Consider the following 10,690-nt stretch of genomic DNA (forward strand, 5'->3'; position numbering starts at 1 on the left):
CTGCATCCAATAAATCATCAGGGACTTCTCAGGGACTGACTGGCAGTTCTGCACTCCCTGCCATTGGAAGCCCTGCCTGCCCACACGCCACAACCACATTGAGATGTTCCACATTCACAGTCAAGCCACAAAAAGTCTGTCCTAATTCCCTGTTCCTTCAGGGGACAGACTTTGTGAATTAGGGAGGAGCAATGCTGCATAGCAGTGAGCCAGCCTATGGAGTCAGCCATGCTTTAGCATGCTCCTTCCTAAGGTTATGGTCCAGTGAGATTTCCCATGGGTCTGACCAATGTTGGCAGAAAATATATTTACAGCCAGTGCTCCAGTGTGAGATGTGATCCTCTGTTCTGTCATCCATCATGTAACAGCCCTGCAATACGCCAAGAGTGCTCTTAGCCTCCAAACAAAACCCAGAATTGGGAAGGGGTTCATGTAGCCTCCCTCACATAGATAACAGACAATCTGGCCTGAAGTGGTTCACTGTCCTTAGTCAAAATACATATTATCACCCACATGTTGCATGGGGAATCACATCAGCTTTGCTTGTGACTCTGTATTTACTAGCAGAGGTTCCTGCTGCAGCTACATCAGCACGGCTTTAACAGGCAGCTAATGCTTGTTTGTTCTTCCTTTCCAGCTTGGTTTTGCAGCAATCTCCCCCCCGCCCCAGAATTTCAATCTGTCTTTCCAACCCCAGCCCAGCCTCAGCATGGATCTGTCCAGGCTAGTGAAGGTGAATCTGTGATGTTTCGGGCCTCTTGCACTCAATGGTGCATTGAAGCACATCAGGAAAGGATAAGGTCAGGTATTTCCTTTGGGCTGGGTGCCCAGTAGCTTTGGAGCAGGGGAGAAAGAGAGTTTCCAAGGCCCCTTCAGAAAGCGGGGCCAGTGCTACTCTGGCATGGCAGGAGGAGAGAAGTCTCTTGCCAAGTCCCCTCTGGACTCCTGATCAAACACGTTGGGGCACCCCCTTTGTGCTAACAGATGAAACTGCTCCTCTCATGAACTTGGGTACCCAATGCCAAGTTTAGATACAGTCTAGACGCAGTAGCGTATTTATAACCTTGGCACATGACGTGGCAGGCAGTGGGGTATAAACAACATTCAAAAACGATGAGGCGCAAAGTTATTTATACATCAGCGTGCTGAATGCAGGGTACCACAGCCCCAAAGGCAGAAGTCACAACTTACTGGAGGTAGGAAGAAGCTGCCCGATCAGCAGGAGTGGGGGTTTTGAGAATGGGACACAACAGGAGTTAAGATCACTGTCTAATCCCATACCTGAGCTCCAGCAAGACACCAAACTGACCACATCTCACTGGTAATTTTGAACTGCAGTAGGTCTTTCTTCAAGAATAAATTTGATTTTACCTGTTGCCACAAGAGATAAAAACAGCGAGGAGCAGCTGAATGGCTCAGCCATTGCTTGAGATGTAGGCAAATCTCCATTCAATCACAACAGCAAAAATGTCTATATTCAGAGGTAATATTCACAATGAAACTCTACTGACTGTTTGACACCGTCCAGTGGATTAAGTGGCAGCAACTCTCTCACAAGTCTAAGAACGGACTAATTCATTACAGTAACAGAAGTCAGTGTCTGTACTGCATCTTGAATACAAGAGAACATGAGTACAGTGAGCCTGCAGGCTGCTCAGGCTGTGAGGGAGTAAGGCATTACCGGATATACAATCTCAGCAGCTACTTGCAATTAATTCAATTTTATGTGACATAGATGCAGTCCACTGTCAAGCAAGGTTTGGGTGGCATTGTCCTGAGCTGACAATGTCAGCTAAAGATCTAGTTGAGGAAACAGAAGAGGTACAGAATGATTTGTTCCAGAATCTTAGCCTTTTAATGGATAAAATTGATCTAGTGGTGGCTTAATATCTACGGACCTCTTTGAGCTCTTGGGCTGAGATGGGACAGAAGTATCCTATAGGTGTTATTATTTGCCTGGGAGTCTGAGCTTTCAGCCAGCTCTCTGGCTTCCTTGTGGAAACTGCACCCTTAGAGTGGGCTCACAAGATGATTTTGACTCCATCTTGGCCTTAATACAGGAATCAGATGGGGTTTTTAACTGCTTACACATCTCACCAGACAACGGCTCTCTGGTATGTTATGTAGTGTGGCTAAGTCATGTCTGGTGGCTATTAATGTCCCAAGCCTTTTAGACCATGGACACCCTGTGAGACAGGCTGAGGCAGCCATGCAAAATGTCGGGATCAGTCAATGATAACAGGGTGAAGGAAGTGTCCATGTCAAATCTTCCTTCAGCCCTTCAGGAAAAGGAATGTCACATTAAGAGCTGGACATGACTTCTCTTCCCTCTCCTTTCTTCATCTTGCTACAAAGGGTTTTAGGTTACTGCTTCTAGGTGGGGAGAACCGGTTCTGCAGGTGATGATGGGGGAGCAGAAGGGGAAGAGTAAGGTTGGACTCCTGTGGCAGTAAATACCCATCTGTGTCCTTTGTGTGACTTGCATGTCATGAAACACCTCAACCTTCCACCCGGTAAGAAACTTTTACAGACATAATTGGCTTTAATAATAGCTTGCACAAACACAGCACTTTCTCCTGAAAATCCTGTGCACTGGGCAAACATCTGTCCTACAAACCTCTGCCCTGAACACAGAGATGTCACTGTCACTCATAGGTAGAGATGGATTATCCAAGCAGAAATTATACCACCAAAATGTTAGCTCATCCTAGAAGTCAGAGAAAGGTCAAAGAATTGAATCCTCCAGTGCTTTCACTAGGAAAATGCCCCTTCTCCCTAGCAGGTTTTTAAGGAGGCTGTTTTCCTATTCCATGAGATTAGCCTTACTCAGTTTCTGTCTAGCCATGAACATGGGCCCCCAATTCTGCGCCGTACAACACTTAGATAAACTGTGGGGCAAACACCTCCCACTTAGAGCTGTAGTTTTGCATGTTGACTTTGCAAGGGTTCAAAGCAAGAGACCATCTTTCGTTATGTACAATGGGAAGAGTTCCAGCAAAACAAGATTCTCCCACACTGCAAGAATAAGAACTTTCCATTTCCCCATGCTAAGTCCCATTTCACACTGGCATGGATGCCAGGGTGCTCTGCTTTCAAGTATCTGCTGCCTTTTCTGTAAAGCGAAGGGGGATGTCAGCAGAGATGGGTTTCTGCAGCATCTAGTCTTTGGAGGGAGAGGGAGAGACAACACAGTCCAGAGACTTGCAGATTTTGGAAGCTTTCTGGTGGGAGGCCTCATTATCAGTAATCAGTGCTATAATTTGTCAGAATGGCATCTCCCCTCTCTCATGCCCATCTGACCTGTGAGAAATTATGTCAGCCCAAACTGGAACTGGATTTAGAAAGAGAAAGAAGTGGGCAGTGCAGTAAACCACTGCCCATCTCAGTGCACCAAATCCCTCATCTGACAGCTATAAATGCAACTGTGAGGGGGAAGTGTCAGCGTGGGGGTGCTGAATCATCTAATCCCAGAACAAGCCTTTGAGAGGTCACCTAGTTCATTCTCCTGCACAAAGTGGGGAACAACTACATCAGCATCCTTCCTGGCAGCTTGCTCACTGCATCCTCTCAGCTGCAAAGAGCCAAAGACTCTCCCTCCTCTTGAAAAAATGCTTGCACCCTCTCAGGCTACTACTGAGCACATGGTCCAAACATCTTCTGAATGTCCCACGCTGCAACACAAGCTACAACCCACCTGCACTTTTACACATGAGGGCGAGAAAGTACTGTCTCCTTTATCTGAGCTGACCATCTGCGCAGCACAGATCATTTCTGTTTTGACTTCCAGTATAACATTAACCAAAGTGTTGAGACTTTGCAGGCATGAAAAATAGGAAAGACAAATGTGTGTGAGAGAGAGGGGCAGGGAGAAATGATAAAGATCAACCCGTCTCATGCCTCCTCCTCTTACTGCCCTCCCCCTTTTCTATCCTTCTTAAGCAGCTGTAGGGCATTATTTGGTTTGTGCTGGACTGAGAGGATGCTGCCAGGTCAGCAGAATATATTGTCCATTTAGACACAAGGAGTATTATTTAGTCTAGAGACTCTCAAAGGAAATATCCATTTGCACGTGAAAAATCTCTGGAATTCCATTTGCTCTCTCCAGTGTCCCTGTATCTCTGCAAGCCCCAAAATGCAATTGCTGCTTTCTCCATTCTGTGCTGGCTCTGGACTTCTCTGCTGCTCTTTGTTCAGCTGAGCTCACAGTGAGTTTTTGCCTGCACCAGGCACGTTAAATAGCAGGTTGAAAGTTTTTCCTGTATTCCCAACAGATTTGCTCATAGATGATTTACTGATGATTGGTTGAAGGGGAAAGTTTTCAAGCTTCTTTGGAGACTTTGTGCTGCTCACCCAGGCCAGTATCTACCCTCAGTGGCAGGTGCTGACATAGCATGCTGCCAGGAGACTGTAAAAACAGCCAGTGGATAGATGGGGGTTGGAGAGGAGGCAGGCGTTGATCTTCTCTCTGTTTGAATTATGGAAATAGATTGACCTCTTTTCCCATATTTTTTTTTATTCACTTCTGGGTTCTCTACCCGTACTCTACTTCTGCTCTATGTTAATTTCCTTAAGCTATGCAAAAATAGCTTAAAACTATCTAACAAACTAAAATAGCCTGCCATACCATAGCAGTTGAGTGTCCAAGTATCATAAGTACACTGTATTAGTAGCGCCTCTGTGAGGTGGGCCAGTGCATTGTTCCCAGGTGTGTGTAGAGAGCAAGAGTGTTTGGGTCATACATAACATCCGTGAAGGAGAAAGGGCTTGAATCCAGGTCTTTCAAGTTGCAGAGAGAAAATAACAAAGGAGGGAGCAGATAGGGAGAAAGATTTCAACAAGCAAGACACATTTGCTCATTGAAACATCTCTAAATGTCAGTTAGCTAAAATAGCAAACCCACCATTTTGTTCTGAATTTTAAGAGGACCAAAAAAAGCCCAGATATTTTGTTCAGAATACCTGGTTTTCAAACTGCCACCCTCAGAACTTCTATGTTAAAATCTCACCTTTACCCCTGCCCATCACACCCACAGTAACCGGCTGGATGACTGAGCATAACTCCCTAATCTGCCAAGGAAAGGAACATGTCAGCCTGCAGTGATCTGCGTCCACGCAATTTTTCACTGACAGGGTGGAGCTCAGTGGCGCCCACAAATACAAGGTGGTACAGCTATGTGGACCAGAACCAGGGAAAATTCATGCTAAGGTTTTCTCTTTCATGGCTTTCTCTTCTCACAGCAGTGAGGACAGCTGGAAAGCTATGTGAATGTTGTACTTTACCTCCAGAGACTCTGTGTCTGGGGGAACCAGGCAGTCTTGCTAGAAAGGTGATTTCTCTATGGACCAGCCCGTGGCTCTGACTCCTCTCACAGTGCAATGCCTGAGGGCACTCTGAAAGCCAGGAGGCAGACTGTTAAAGAACAGTGGCACAAAGGATACGATGGCAAAACTGCAGCAGCCTCCCTCCACGTGTCCATTACACAAATTTTCCAGCCAGACAGTTGGCTCTGGTCTTTCCCTTTCTCCATGACTTGGGCATCTGTTGTCCCAAGTTTTCCTTGGAAATCCCAAGTAATGGACATCTGCTTCTCTGTCTGACAGCATGCCAAATGCATTTTCTCTGACTAGCAAACTAGGCAAGTTCATAAACAGGCAGAGCTGAAAGCACCTGTGCTCTTTAATGAATGCAAGCCACAGGTACATGAGCACAATTCACCTTTCCATGGGCTTGGATAAAGCAGGAGGCATAATTAAAGAAATCAGGGGAAGAGAGAGGCTCCAAGAGGCTCCTGGACACAAAAGCAGATTGCAAAGACTTCTTCCCCTTCCGACCACAAAGGGAAGTAGGAATGGCATCTTAAAAGAGCTAGTAATCTAGCAGCAATCGCACAGAGAAAGAATGGGCACAAGGAAGACTCCGATTTTGATGTGCAGTTATGGTGCAGTACCAGTGTTTCCACATTGGTAAGGGAGGCTGCCCTGTACAGAAGGCTGCAGCGCATCTGGGCCTTGTTTCTCTCTCTGTAGGTCTCCTTTATTTCTGAGGAGAGGGCTGGATGGGGTGCCCTAAACCACTAATATCTGGCTTTCTCCTTCACAGCCCCTTCCTGTGCAGGCATAAGAGACCTGCAAAACCCATGAATACATAGGAATGAGTAGAAATGGCAGGCACTCAGGAAAAGCTGAGGAAGCCTGCACATAGAATGGTCATGGCTTGTGTTCACTGCTCCCAACCCCCAACCCTCCTTCCTGGTGAGCAGATGAAGCCCTAATCAAAACTTGCATCTGCAAGGACTGAGTAGGTTTATCCCCACTGCTCCTTCATACTCCCTTAGCAGCAGGACAGCAACTGGCTTCAAGGCTTTAAAGATGATAGGACTGACAAAAGTATCCAGCCCCTTTGTATGGGGACATGGATGGGGGACAGTCCTAGCAGCTGCAGCAAGGCCACGATGCCAAGTTCAGCTAGTTTTCACAGAGCTCTGTGCTAAGCTGTACAGTCTCCGTTCAGCTGTGTCTGCAGCTGTGCTTACGTTTCCCTTATTCTCATCCAGGAATATCAATGACACAACCATCTCTCTCTGGGCTGTATTATGTCCCTTCACCACGCACTGTAGTGGTCCACCCCTACCAGGAGAATAATAAGCAGTCCTCCCTCCAGGCCCATCCTCACTGGCACCAATCCCTCAGCTCAGGTGACAGGCTCCATATGCCTAAAGCCTAAAGGGGCCCAGGCTTGCCTGAGCATCAGAGCCAGAACCTAGTTGTGTCCATGCACGCTTTCCCTTCGTCCCTTCCCAAAGCCTTCACACTTCCCCAGGCTTACTGCTGGAGATTTGTATCATTGTATTCCCTGTCTTAAGATTTATGTTTTAATGAGCTTACTGAGATTGCTGTAGTGATGCACTTGCCCAGTGATGTCATCACCCTCACCACAGCTTCCAAGGCATTTTTGCATCATTCTCTTGCCACACAAGCAGAGCTCTTTGGCTGAATAATAAAAACACCTTCCCCTCCCAGAGCAGCAGACAACCAAAGACTGGGAGTGAACAGGCTCACGTGCGCTCACCTGGTCCTGGGAGTGAGAAAGCCTGGTGGATTTGCAGCCATCTTTTACCCACTCTGGGCTGGCAAAGCTTGACTGGGTTCTTTCCTTCAAACCCTTCCTGTAGTTTTAACTACAGGTGTTGTTCCTCACCTTTACCCTTATGATTAGGCTAAGTGCTATTCCTATTTGAACAGAAGTCTGCGCTAATTTTGAAGAGAAGAAACACTTCCCTCTAGTCCTTCAGTACCTAAGTTTGGCAGAAGTGAGCTGTACTCTCCAGTTTCTTTAGTACCTGAGCCTAACTGATGCAATCTTCTCACCACCACTGGATCACAGCCTGCATCCTTGTCCTCACTCCCATGCTGCCTTCTCCTTACCTCTTAACTGCTGCCAGCTCTGGTCAAATTCAAACAGAGCTCAAACAATATATTAAGCATAGAAGTTATTTAATGTAAAGACATTAGTCTTTTAACATGCCCATTTAATTAATAGTAGAGCACAGAAATAAAAATGATAAAAGCAAAAAAAGGAAAAAAAAAAATCAATTCGAGCTTCAAATTTTTCCTGACTCAAAAATACAACAAATTCAGAGCTGTACTGGACGTTGTGATTCTCCCTGTATTTCACATTTTGCCTGCCAGATAACAGATTTCTCATCTCTGCATGCTACAGTCCTGACCGCTGGGCTAGGGAAGACTCTTCCTTAATCATTACCATCAGTAGATTTGTATCACACACACGCAGAACAATGGCTCCGGACTGACGTAAATTAGGAAGCAGCTAGTCCTTCTCAGGGAACTATTAGGAACATCAGCATATTAAATTAGATGCTTTGCCCTAGTCTTTATAAGATTGCTATTAGTCATTGCCTCTGAAGCTGGACTGTAATCTCCACTGGATTCCGGTAACTCCACTGTCTTTTTCTATGACCTTTCACACAATTTAGCTACTACAAAGGGATCTTGATCTGTGTAGGTGTAAATAGCTAACAGGAGAGTAGCACCTATATGGATACGCAGTAATTTTCAGGTGTGTAAATACATTCCACTTGTTTCACAGCCAGGGACTTCCAGGACATTGTACTAACTCCATCAACCTCACGGTTGGAGGAGAAACTCAGGTGTAAGATGTAGCTCAGGAACAAGGAGGAACATCATGTTTACAGTATGTAAGACTGATATGTAATGCAGCACAACTTTAGCAGCATGAAAAGATTGCTAGGGAGTTCTTAGGATTGGGAAGGAAGGAAATGATACAAACAAACTAGATGCAACACACTTTCTATTGTTAAAGATTCCTGAAAATTTCATACATGTACACAAAAAAGACAGAGCTAATTCTGCTTTACACAACTACCTTTTCTCTCCTAATTTTTTTCTAGGAATTTTACATCTAAACTTTGTACATTTCTCATTCTCAGTGCAAGTAATCTGATACCACAAATAAACAGACAGTAAATTACACTGTAAAGCGAGAACACCTTTCTACATTATAGGCTATCTATCTATTTAGCCAGCTCTTGTGAACTTCAAACCACATATGGTCATGACACACAATAGAACAGCAATGTCCCAATAAGACACTTGCTGGCTACCTTTTTACCTTGTGCGCTGCTCCCAGCCTAATTAGGGAGTGCATCCCAAAAGGGGTAGTGTCATGGATCCGTGTGCTTTGGTGAAGAGCCATGACAGCTTGTATTTAATTCCTTTGATCTACACAGTATGTGGGTAGCACAGGAGTCCTTTCTCTGATTCTGAGTACATGTATTCTGCTGGATCATGGCCTCGCTCACAGAGGAGAGGAGGCTTCTTGGCAATTCACTTATTCCTGTTGCAAAAACACTACTTCTGACTTGATTTCTCCTCCTGCCTGGTGTGCAGGCGCTGAACATGGCCTCGTGATAAGGGAATCATTGTTGAGAGGTTATAAATAGCTATCAGACAGGGGTCACTAAGTCTGTGTTACTCACAGCAAATGTGTCAGCCAAAGTTCTTACATCAGGAAACTGCATTTCCCACCCTTGGTCTGTCTCACTCTCTCCTCCCTTCCTAGAGGTGTCTGCACCACAGGGTATTAACTCCTATCTCTCCAAGTTCTTTTCCTCTCCAATTACCATTCCCTTTCCTTTCTTCAGTGTGGCAGGGAAAGAGACATACAGACACTCACTTTAATGATGACATCGTTCATCAGGATCCTCTCCTGTCCTGACACCATGGTTTGGAAAGCGCATTCTGATGTGGAATAGGGAGGTCCGTAACCACTGCTGCCCTTGTGACAATAATTAGTGTAATTTAAGCACTCTGCTCAGTGAAGAAGCTATAGTCAGGTCGTACCAGTGATTCAGAGTAGAGAGAAGTGAATAAGGGATGGAAAGTCACAACACTGAGCTGCTCAGGACAAACTCCCCAAGCCTGGGGAAAAGGCATACCAGAGGCATCAGTGAATCCACTGAGGAAAGGGCAGTGCAGCATGTGTCAAGTAGTCCCTTTGTCACAGCCTATGGGAACCTCAGCTGGGAAGCCAAAATTGAAATTAGGCCATTTTTAGGTAGCAGAGAAAAGACTGGAAGGGTAACAATGTTGGTCCCAAAGACACAGCTGAGATTACAGAGAAATTAGCATTACACAGTTGTCTTTTATAGAGACCCAGAGGCAGGACAGCGTTCTGTTTTCCCCTGAAGTATCTGTACTAGCTATTCTCAAAAGTTACTGAGCAGAAGACTCAACTACACGAGTTCCTAATATAGCAAGTTATATGATCACAGGGCTATTTTTTTTTTTTTTTTTTAATTTTGACACACCCATTTGTACACTTCTAAAGGTAAAGGTCTTTACTCTGTGGAAACTCTTCCTACCAGAACTTGAACTGACTGAAGGCAACATTTATTTTGGAACACTGTCCTTTAAAAAGAAAACAGAAAAAAAAAATTCATCTCCAAGCACTATGCACATTTATTCATGTCTTGAGTAAACTGCTTCCTGTGCAGACAGAGTGACATCAAAACTAGGCAACACCCAAACCCAGAAGCACTGTGTCCCTGTGAAGAGAGCTCTGGGCTGGAATTCAAGAGACAGTGGCTTGATTCCTAACTCTACAGTGGCCTTTTGACTGCCATTCAATGAGTCAATTCATTGATCCATGCCTCGGTTTCCCTACTTCTGTAACAGGCAATGATACAGACATCCCTGGGGATCTACTCCTGAACACTGCTAAGCGTTAAATATTTCTGGTAGTGAGATAACCTAATTCAGCCTCAGCAGGATCCCTGTTCCTGATGTGTTTATTAGACTTCATTCTTTCTAAAGGATCCTGTACTTCAAACAAGTTTCCTTAGAATAAAAGGCAAAAAAATATATACTAATAAGTAAACAAACCACAGCTCCATCAGCCAGGAAGAAAAAAAAAAAGCAGACAAAGAGAGTTATTTGGCTAGGTGACATCCTGCCCAGGCAAATTCCTAATTGCCCAAGAAGCATCTTGTGAACGGAACTGTTTTTGTGTCCTCAAGTGAGGGTGTGTTCAATTTGGGGAGCAGGGGAAGATGGAAACTCACAGAAGTTAACTCCTTTAGCTGGGGAGAAGGAGAAAGGCTGTGTAAAGATGACCCTAACAAGGTCACATCAGGAGTCAGCCCTTCCTTTTT

The sequence above is a fragment of the Haliaeetus leucocephalus genome, unplaced genomic scaffold, assembly GCF_000737465.1.
Source record: "Haliaeetus leucocephalus isolate CR32 unplaced genomic scaffold, Haliaeetus_leucocephalus-4.0 Scaffold556, whole genome shotgun sequence".
NCBI lineage: Eukaryota > Metazoa > Chordata > Aves > Accipitriformes > Accipitridae > Haliaeetus > Haliaeetus leucocephalus.